Source organism: Tamandua tetradactyla, chromosome 4 (assembly GCF_023851605.1).
Source record: "Tamandua tetradactyla isolate mTamTet1 chromosome 4, mTamTet1.pri, whole genome shotgun sequence".
Taxonomy (NCBI): domain Eukaryota; kingdom Metazoa; phylum Chordata; class Mammalia; order Pilosa; family Myrmecophagidae; genus Tamandua; species Tamandua tetradactyla.
Window position 1 is genome coordinate 57,460,049 of NC_135330.1, and position 10,236 is coordinate 57,470,284.

The window sequence follows — 10,236 nt, forward strand, 5'->3', positions numbered from 1 at the left end:
TAATTTATACATGAATCACTTACAAGGAAGGTAAAATGGTTCAGTAAATTATGGATTTACAAATAAACTTGATTCTAGGACCTTGGGAAATACTCTGATTGGAATATAGATCCATTTTTCCTTCAAACAATTTGCACCTCAACGTCAGAGAAAAGGGACATAAAACCAAACTCCCTCTATGATAATTGACAGAGCCCTCTTTTCTGGAAACATGAGGAATCAGTGGCAGTGGTTCACAGGATTCATCTGCTGTCCACAAACTCAGGGGTGGGATCTGTCTCTCGTTTTTCTAACTCATTCCCATGAATTCTAAATTGTCAACACCTAAGGTTAATGATACCTGTCTTTTTGCTGTCATAAACGTTTGGGACAGCTTAGCAAGAGATAAAGCATCCTCACACAGAGGCTTGTGCTATTGTTCTCTTCAAACAAAGAACAAAGCTTATCTTTATATAAATTTTAAACATTGTTATAAAGGATAAGCTTACTTTTTCTTTTATGCACCCACAAAATTGTTAGTCTACCACACAGTTACTTCTTGATTTGGAACATCTATTTTTCAAAAGTTTGTAGCATAATTACAAAGAGTTTCTATGCTTGATGGATCATTCTAATCTCAAGTATGCACAGTCGGAAAAGTCAACCATCCTTTTTTTTTTTTTTTTTCAAAAAATATGGACAGGCACCGGGAATCGAACCCAGGGTCTCTGGCATGGCAGGAAAGAGCTCTGCCACTGAGCCACCAAGGCCTGCCCCAACCATCCTTTTGATTATTAGATGCACAGTGCCTGGATCTGAAGCATACCCCTCTCAGTTAGGAGGATACCTTCAGCTCCTAAATACACAAGGATGAAGTTGGAAGGGGATATGGGATAGAACATTACCCAGAATAACCCGCAAATTCATCTGGCAAGAACTACATGTGAGCAAGATTTTCTCACGAAAAATATGTTATTAAATAAAACACAAACTACTTTTTTTCAACTACCCATATCTTTAATAAGTTGTTTCTTTCTTGAAAATACTCCCTATGTGATTCAATAAGCATGCTAATTTTTGAAAGGAGGGTCATTCATGATGGTAGGTTGAAGATACTTGATATTATATCCTTTGAAAACCCACTAGATACCTATTAAATACAATATAGGGACCATAGTTAAATGTATTAGGGACGTCACTAGATTTACTATGAAATCGAATAAGGCCAAATACTTAGCAACAATAAAACGTAATATGCTTAGGGATAATTTTGCAAATTTAATAGAGAATGTGCTTGAGCTAGGAAAAATCCTGAAATGGTAGAAGAGGGTGGTAATAACAAGCCAATCATGTTCCAAATATGTTGCCAGGAGAAATATATTAAGCTCTATGCAAATTACGAAAAAATAGCAATTGAAAATTTACCTATGATTGCATCACAGGTAAAGCAGCTTTCCTCCCACCAAGCCTCTACTCCGCCACCACTCCCCCTGCCCCACTCTCTGTGATTCTGCTTATTATTATGATTAAGGCACAAATGCTAACTAACTCATGATCTGTTGGGATCGGCTGCAGGTACACATACTGACCACAGAGACTTGGCCATGCATATGGCCAAATTATGCCAATGCGCATTTTTGGCATCAAAGTATTCACTCTTGCCAGTCATTGTGATTAAAAAAAAAAAAAAGATTATTTTCTGCTTAATTTTTGGCCATCTCTTTGAATGGCTGCCCAAGCCTGTACCATTGGCTTCACCCATTTTTGTGTTTCCAGTAAATATAAATTAAAGGGTGTCAATGATAGCCCTCATAGACTCATTTTGCACATACGCCAGCACAGCCCCAGAGCAGTGACCTGTGCCCAGAGTCACACAGCCAGTGGTTAGTGGCAGGACTAAATTAGGATCCAGGGCTTTGTATGCTCCACCCAATCCTCTATTTGTCACCTTTGGCCTCAAGGAGCTGACCTCGGGGAAAAGTAGCTGATATTACATTTTAGTCGATTTCCTTCCAGGGGCACAAAATTCACACTAGCTGGTGTTGCAGTTTGAGAGTGGAAGTTGGCAAGTCCAGTGTGCAAATGTGCCTCAAATAACTGGAGTCTCTTGATTTGTATTTCTTCAGCTCTTTATTTCTAGATTTTTTATTTTTCCAATAAAAGCAAACAAGCAACTATTGCATTACAGTCTGTGGTGACTAAATAGAACACTTACTCATTCAGCTAACAAAGATTTATTGAGCCCCTGCCAGTGTCAGTAACCGTGCTCCAGGATGGGGGATAGGTACCAACCAGCCAGCCCCAACCACTAGGCTATCCAGAGGAGCAACTGACAGTCTGCCAGAAGTCAATTACTGTGGAAGCACATAGTGGAGGGACCTAAATCAGACCAAGAGACCTCCTGGAAGGAGGGCTATCCTGCCGGAGATCTGAAGGGTGCAGGAATCAGCCATAGAATATTATTAATAAGTATTATTATGATATATACATATCTATCACTAGGTAGATATATCCTAATTGGTAGAAAGGAGTTGTGGTATATGGTCCCGACAGTTGTGCCAGATCGCAGAGAAGGCCAGCCTGCACCAGAGGGTCCCCAGGCCACATCTAGGGCCGCACAGTCCCTGCAGGCGCCCCCAGACAAGAGCCTGCACACCTTGGCCTCCCTGCAGCCCCGGGCCCTGCTGAGGCTCACCTGTGCGCCATCCACCTGGTGCTCCCCTTCTGCTCTTTCTCGTCCTGGCCTCCTCCAACACGGCTGCTGACGCCAGCACACCCACTGCTCTAAGCCCCGCCTCTCACCCACTCTGCTCTCAGCCTCTGGCCTCCTCTCCACTCCCTGTGGTGGGTTCTGAGCCTCTCCTGTCGTCCCCAAGGCAGGCGTTCCCTGGCGTTTCCTAGACAAACCAAAGCTGAGGCTGCAGAGGTGGCTCATCTCGAGCCAACACATCCAGTTTTTTTATTTGGGTTTTGCAGGAGGGGACACACCAGTCAGCTTGATGCTTTCGTTTTCTGTGTTTGTCTTGGTGAAATACTGATTATCAAAAAGTCCTGATAGGTTCTAGGCTAGTTCCCTCTCTGCTTCTTTGCAGTTTTCTGCATTTTCCAATTTTTCTACAATGAAGGTTCAGGGGGAAAGAAAAGTTTAGAGACTTAAAAATATTCCCAAATAGCAGTATAGCAGTTATTAAGATTCTTCTGTGTTGTGGAACTATGGATGACCATTTTTAACTTGGTCTGTGTACTTTCACATTTTCTAGAATTAGCACAACTTGCTTTTAGATTCTTGTGGGAGGGGTTGTTTTTAAAGGATATATATATCCTTTAAAACAGATATATATGTTTATATATATGTATATATATATAAATATATATATACACTGAGGAAAGTCAAGCAATTTTTGAATGATGAAGAGCAAATCTAAAACAGTAAGCAGAATGAATGCTTATAGGGTAGAAGCCTTTCAGAAAACCCACAAAAAATAAAGACAGAAGAAAATAGATTGAAATGATGCCCATCTCTTGGCCATCATGGGCCACATCTCTGTAGTCCCACGCGATCCTCTGCATTTTATTTATATAGATCCAAAGCCTACTGTTATTTGAATGATAGGAAAAAAGTACAGGAAACAAAGAAAAATTTATGTCAAAATTGTCCATCTATACTATTTCTGGTTTATTACACTATGCTGTGTAGACCTGCCACTAAGCATTGAATGTATTTGAGAGAGAGAGAGAGAAAGCCAGAGACAGACAGAGAGAGAAATTATGGTCAAATTATGGCACCATAGCATTAAAGTACAAGAAATTGGTGCTGCTGGTGAACGATTACTACTTTTCATATGATTTCCACTTTTCATCTTCTTGTAAAATACTGTGGATTTACTGCTGAGCCTGTGTACTGCTACTCTTCTAAAGAGAAAATTACTTCTTTTAGAGGATCTGCTTGTGCAAGCGTAAAATCTTTGCTCTCTGAGCAGCAGGAGAACCACATCAGACTTTGATATGCTGATTTGGCTCTTTTGAGTTACCTGTTCCAAAGAACTTTGGGCAGGGCTTTTTCCAGCATATTACTTTCTTTATATTTTTGTCCATTCAAATCATCAGGTAACTTATTGAGTACCAGGAACAAATGACTTTACTAGATGCTGTGAGGTATACACCAATGACTCGTACAGGGGTCTGACCTTAAGAGCCTCATAATCTCCCAGGGACTATGGGGGAGAACCGCATCAAGCAGACAAGCAGAGGAAATAAAAGTGCAAATGCACTGAGGAAGAAATGAGCCTGAAGGCCAATAGGGCTGGAAGAGGTGAGCAGAGGAGATGAGAATGGATCCGTGTCTGTGGGTGAAGACTTCTAGGGCCCTGTAAACAAACCATGGGGAGGGGCTTGGATTTTATTCTGAGTGTCATGAGAAGCCATTTGAAAGCTTTGAGCAGGGAAATGATGGCATCTGATTAATTTGTATTTTAGATCCCTCCAGCTGGGACGAAAATAAGCTATAGGAGGTTAAGATCAGAAGCAAGGAAACAGGAGGCAACTGCAGAGGTCCGGGCTGGAGAAGATGATGATTTGGACTCAAGTGACAGTGCAGAGGTCACAGCAGCTCATGGAGACATTAAGTCACAGAGCCCAGAGCGCCTGTGACCTAACTATATGATACCATTCAGATCATTGCAAAGCGCTTAAGGTACTCAGTAAATATTTATTGAATTAGCGTATGATGGAATGAAGAGTCCCTACCCCTAGAATGACAGGCAAATTTGAGGTCAGGGAACTCATCTGAGCCTCAATGGTCTCTGAGAGGCCATACTGATTGTAGCCCTAACTGGGTTCAGCATCTCCTGATGTGCTCCTCTTCCTTAGAGATTTTCATGGGCCTCAGCAGATGTGCTGCTCCATAATCCCAAAATCACATGACCTCTGGCCAAGTGAGGAGCCACAGAATGCCTTAGTCAAAATCCCTTATTTACTGGCACTCTTTAGGAGCAGCAATAGTTGGGGTTCTGAAAAAATTGCTTCTGAAAAAGTCATTTGTCCTATGCCGCAGCCTAAGATCATGGCAGTAGTTTGTCTAAATTTAAGAATATTTGTTGAAATATAAAACTCTATGTCTGCATCAGTGGCTCTCAACTTCTAGCAATATACTGAAAGGACCTGGGGACCCTTTAAAACATACCAGCACCCAGTTCCCACCTCAGACTAGTTCCATCAGAATCTCTGGAGTGAGGTCCTGGCATAGCTTTTTAAAAGCTCCCAGGGGATTCTCGTGTGTGTGTGTGTGTGTGTGTGTGTGTGTGTGCCCGCGCGTGTCTGGGTGGAGGACCCCTGCTGCCTCAGGGCAGGAGGGAAATAATCTCATCCCCCAGCAAAAGCTGATATCCCACTGACAATTCCTTTATAGTGCAGCCTTTTCTATAAGGAGTTCAGATCTCCACTTCCCTTTGTGAGCACTGAAGAGAACTACTCAGATAACTAATAATACAAGCGCATTAATACATTTTAGGCTTAGGAGTGGGCAGTTCTTCCACCCTGTATACTCCTACTTCCTTCTTTCCCTCTCCTCCTGCTCTCTCTTTGCCTTGCCCTGTCGGCTCCTCTGCCCTCGTTATTGTGGGCAGACTAGCCACCCCGGAAGCTCCAGGCTGCAGAAGTCAGTCCTTACAAGGCGTCTGGGTGCAAAGTGGACCTTGGTGACAGGTCCACTTGTAAAACTCTGCTGCAAATATGTGTATCTCACCACTTTGGGAAAGTGTTTGCAAATCCTTCAAAAGATTAAACATAAAACTGACAGAGACAGAGCAATTCCGTTCTTAGGTGTCTACCCAAGAGAAGTGAACACCAGTAATCCACATGAGATTTGTAGATGAATGTTCATAGCAGTATTATTCATAATAGCCCAAAAGTGGGAACACCCTAAATGTCTGTCAACCGATAAATGAATCCACAAAATGTGGTACATTCATACAGTGGAATATTATTTGGCCATAAAAAAAAAAGAAACGGCATTCGGATATATGCTACAATCTTGAAAACATCATACAAAGCAAAAGAAACCAGACACAAAAGGCACATGATTCCATTCATAGGAAATGTCCAGAATAGATAAATCTGTAGAAACAGAAAGGAGATTAATGGTTGCCAGGGGTTGAGGCGAGGGGGTAATGGAAGTGATTTTAATGGGGCACAGGGTTTCTTTTGGGGGTGAAGAAAATGTTCTAAAATTGATTGTGGTGATGGTTGCACAACTCTGTGAACAGAGTAAAACCCACTGAATTGTCACTTTAAGTGGCACACTGTATGGTATGTGAATTCTAGCTCAAAAAGGCTGTTAAGATAAAAATAAAATGTGTGCTTCAATAGCAGAAAACAATGAAAACTATGAATGCTAAAATGATCATATCTTTTTTTTTTTATCATGTAGGCCCTGAGAGAGTATGCTAACTAACTGGAATATTATAGCTGTAGCAGTCAGCATACAACACCCATCACCTCCAAAAACATTTCTCTTAATTATGGAAAGTGTAATGAATGACCTTTGCATGCACTATTTGGCATTTTATAAACTCATTCCCATCTTCTCCTTCTCCTTTTTAATTCAATAATGCCTCTTCCTTCTCAATAACGAATAATTTTCTATACTTGTCTGGCTAATTTTCAGGCACTTGCAGAACTTTTGATTGTTCTCATGGACTTGATCAGGAATTTGTGTTTTAAGACCCTGCCTCCAGGTCCACGGCCAGCTCCAGTTGCAGGCCATATTCCTGCCCCGTATTTACCCAGCACCCTCCCCTCCCCCACAGGCCCCCAACCCCCACCAGGGCAAACAGGGGCTCGGTGTGCTCTGCCTTCTGGTCCAGACCGAATTCCACAGCCTTGCAGGGTTTCTCCCTCTGAACATCCCCGCACTCAACACACCCCACCCCCGAACACCTCTCCTCCAGGCTGGCTCCCCAGAGTCAAGTTTTCACAAACTATGCCAAGAGCTTCATGCTCTCTCAGCCACCTTGCCTCCCGCTGCTCCTGGAACTGACAGTTTTCCAAATAGAGCTCCGATTCCTCTCGGACCTTCTCTTCGGCCCGGCTACCCAACCCCCACCACCCCCAGTCCTCCGAGAGGTTTTGAGCTGCTGGCTCCCCTGCCAAGCGCCTCGTGTAGATTTTCTCAGGGAAGCAGCACTCAGGCCCCATGAGGCAGGCCCAGGTTATCACGCTCTCTTATTACTGAAAATTGAGGGTACCCAGAGATTAATTAATTTCCCAATGTCACACATCTAGGAAAAGGTGGAGTAAGGACTCACACCTGAGCAGTTTGACTCCTGGCACACGTTTGAATGCTGTGCCTCCTGCCGTGATATGCTCTGGAAGTGCCAGGTCCTGTTCAGAGTTCTCTACATGAGTGTACTTTACTCATAAGACTTACCTCGCCTGTTTCAGGCAGAAATATCAAAGCATAAATGAAGGACCTTCTCCTAAAGACAGTCCTATTGTCCTCAACCATAGGGATTGGAGATCATCAGTTATTCAAAAAATATTGAATGGGCACCTACTATGTTCCAGTTATTGGTCTAGGAACTGGGAATTGGGCGTAGGAACTTACACATCAGTGACTAAAACAAACAGATAGACAAAAATCCCTGCTCTCATTGAACGTACATCCTACGGAAATGCAACAGACAAAAAACATAGTAAATAAGTTTTATGGTACGTTGGAAGGTCTTAAGTGCTTTTTAAACTCATGCCCGGGCATGGCGGGGGTGGAGGTGCACCTTTTGAAAGCACAGGCGGGGAGCGCACAGAACACCCTGACCGAGCTCTGGAGGGGGGTCAGCAGGAGGACAGCCCCAGGGAGAGCAGCCTGAGGCGGGGCAGGGGCTGCGGGGCTGGAGCGGCTGAGAAATGGGGTGAGTAGGAGGAGATGCGATAAAGGAGGGGAAGGGGGCTTGTCAGGTCCCGGGCTCTCCGCCTTCCCGCTGGGAGCGGGCTGGAGGGTTTTAAGTTGAGGAGCTCCTGAATTGAGGATAAGCTGCACAACCGAGGTAATTCCTGCCCTTAGAAGGAAAGGAAGTTGCGAAGGAGCTGTAAAGCTGCCTCCTAGCTCCTTCATCTTTTCCTTCTATCCCTGAACCCCCCCTGGTGGAGGTACATGGCCACACAAAAAAAGCAGAAAAGAAACTGCTGTAAGTGCAGACTGGAAAATCCCTGCTAGGACACTGAAATTTAACCAAGTCTGCAACTTTTTCCTATTTCCTGGGTCTTCTTTGGAGCAATGCACTATTTTTTTTAAGCCCCCCACAGAGCTGTGTACACCTCAGTTATTCAACAAGCGTGGGTGGTTGAATGAATGAATAAATGCATGGGCCATCTATTACCTGAAGAGAGAAGCAAGCAGGTTTGATGACATTCAGTGATGGGTGGAGCAAGTACCACTTCTGGACTAATTCATTACATACCGTTCAAGATATTTTCATGGAATGTCCTCTTTTTTGCAGATTCCTGGTCCAGGTGAGGTTCTTGAGAAAATGTTTTCAAGGAAGTTGTAACGCCATGGTCGGTTTACAATATGTTGGTGGAGCAACAGAGTAAATGTGCTTTTTAACTTATATCCCTAGTAAATAGTGGTTGTTGAAATTAGTGTGGATGTGTACTTTTATTGGAGATATTCAGGGAGGAGTGTGGTTTATTTTAAAAGTGTCTGTCCACACGAGTGCATAAATTAGCTGTTTATTGAATTTACAGTCTCAGCATCATTCTCTGGGGTTCTGTACTTTATTTATATTTAAAGGTATCAAATGCAAACCAAGGGAAAAGTGTGTACGCAGAAAATATATTTCTAAAACAGTGCCTACCCACATATATACTCATCTTCAAGCCTACATGTGTCTCTAAGAAATAGAAATGCATTTTTCTTGCAAAATACTGGTATGTTTAAAGTTCAAAGTTGATTGACACATGCTTTCACTTAATGAAGGTAATTACAAAGAATAACAACTCCAAGCAGATCTGTTCAGTGTAACAATCTTGTCCTGCCCTGCAGATTACATCGAGAGCTGTCAGATATGCAGCTTTGCCACCAATCTTGCATAAGCACATTTGTAAGACAAGAAACAGATTAATAAGCGTCAACACTTTACTCTAAACACTTGTTGAAAAGAATAAAAGCTGCTGGCACTGAAGGGAATGATACAACAGTGGAAGCCTTCTCTATCGAGATGACAAAAAGTAACCCTGCAAGACTCCTGGGAAGGACAAAAGTGCAGGCTAGGAGAACTTTCGTGATGACTCTGCAAGGACAAAATCATGTGGATCTCCTTTTACCAATGCTATTTTGCCTCATATACTGGGCACGTACTGAATGAACCCTTTGGGTAAGTAGCAGCCCAAACAGAAGGTTTGCTTCTCCTCCGGATAGTTAGCAGTATCTGAGTACCTACTATTTAAAAATCAGGTGGTGTTGGGGATGACTGGGCATATATTTAGATTTAGATCATTATCCAGGACTCATTTGGGAAACATGAATACACATGGAAGAGGTCTTGTTATCACAATTACCCTACAAGATGGTTTTAGCCCTATCTTCAAACACTGGTATTGGAGAAGAGGTTTCCACAATATTTAGTTTTATCTTGGTGAGTGAGCATGGTGGAGAAATGAATGATGTGCCTAAAATTTCAAAAGAATGGATTTCCCACTTAACTTTTTACTGCAATTTATGAATATCAGTTAAAATGAAAATGGATGGACAGAACATTGAAACAATCAGATTGTATATAACATGAACTTTGTTACCATCTCATAATTGTAGGACCTTTTATTCCAAAACTGGTTAGGATTTAGGGTCATGTTTTTTTTATAGCAAGGGGGCATAGAATTATAGCCCGTCAGTTATATGATCTCAGCCTCCTCATTAATGTAACATGACTGTGTTTGCTTTTGTATGACACAAGGCATTACAAGACACTGCTGGCATACCAGATAATAGCAAAATAAATAAATAGAAATTAAAGACAAAAGCTCTTCAGTCGTGTTTCTTTCAGGAAGAGGCTTTTTATATTTAAAAATAAAGGAAAACATTTTTATTCTATAGATAGAAGTAGAACAATGTGTGTTTAAAAATTAACTTTCTCCCATGGAAAAAATACATTTTTGTAATCTTGTTTTAATGAAGGAGTAGGTTTACGGGTCTCCCAGTGTCATTCAGAAAAATTGCCTGGCATTGTGTGTGGAGGAGGCCTCAGGAGTGGTGTGGACATT

The 10,236-nt window shown here is 42.3% G+C and overlaps 1 long non-coding RNA gene across 3 annotated transcripts in view; it reads left to right on the forward strand.

Moving 5' to 3' along the window:
- The window catches only part of LOC143680822 (uncharacterized), a 97,667-nt gene extending 87,694 nt beyond the window's left edge, over nucleotides 1–9,973 (forward strand). The window contains exon 7 of one of the 3 annotated variants that reach the window (XR_013174188.1): nucleotides 9,020–9,973. This is a non-coding gene — a long non-coding RNA (uncharacterized LOC143680822). Of the gene's footprint in view, nucleotides 1–4,455; nucleotides 4,521–8,474; nucleotides 8,576–9,019 lie in introns of those variants that run through there. The other 2 variants (XR_013174189.1, XR_013174190.1) reach the window with 2 other exon arrangements.
- Nucleotides 9,974–10,236: the final 263 nt, after the last annotated feature.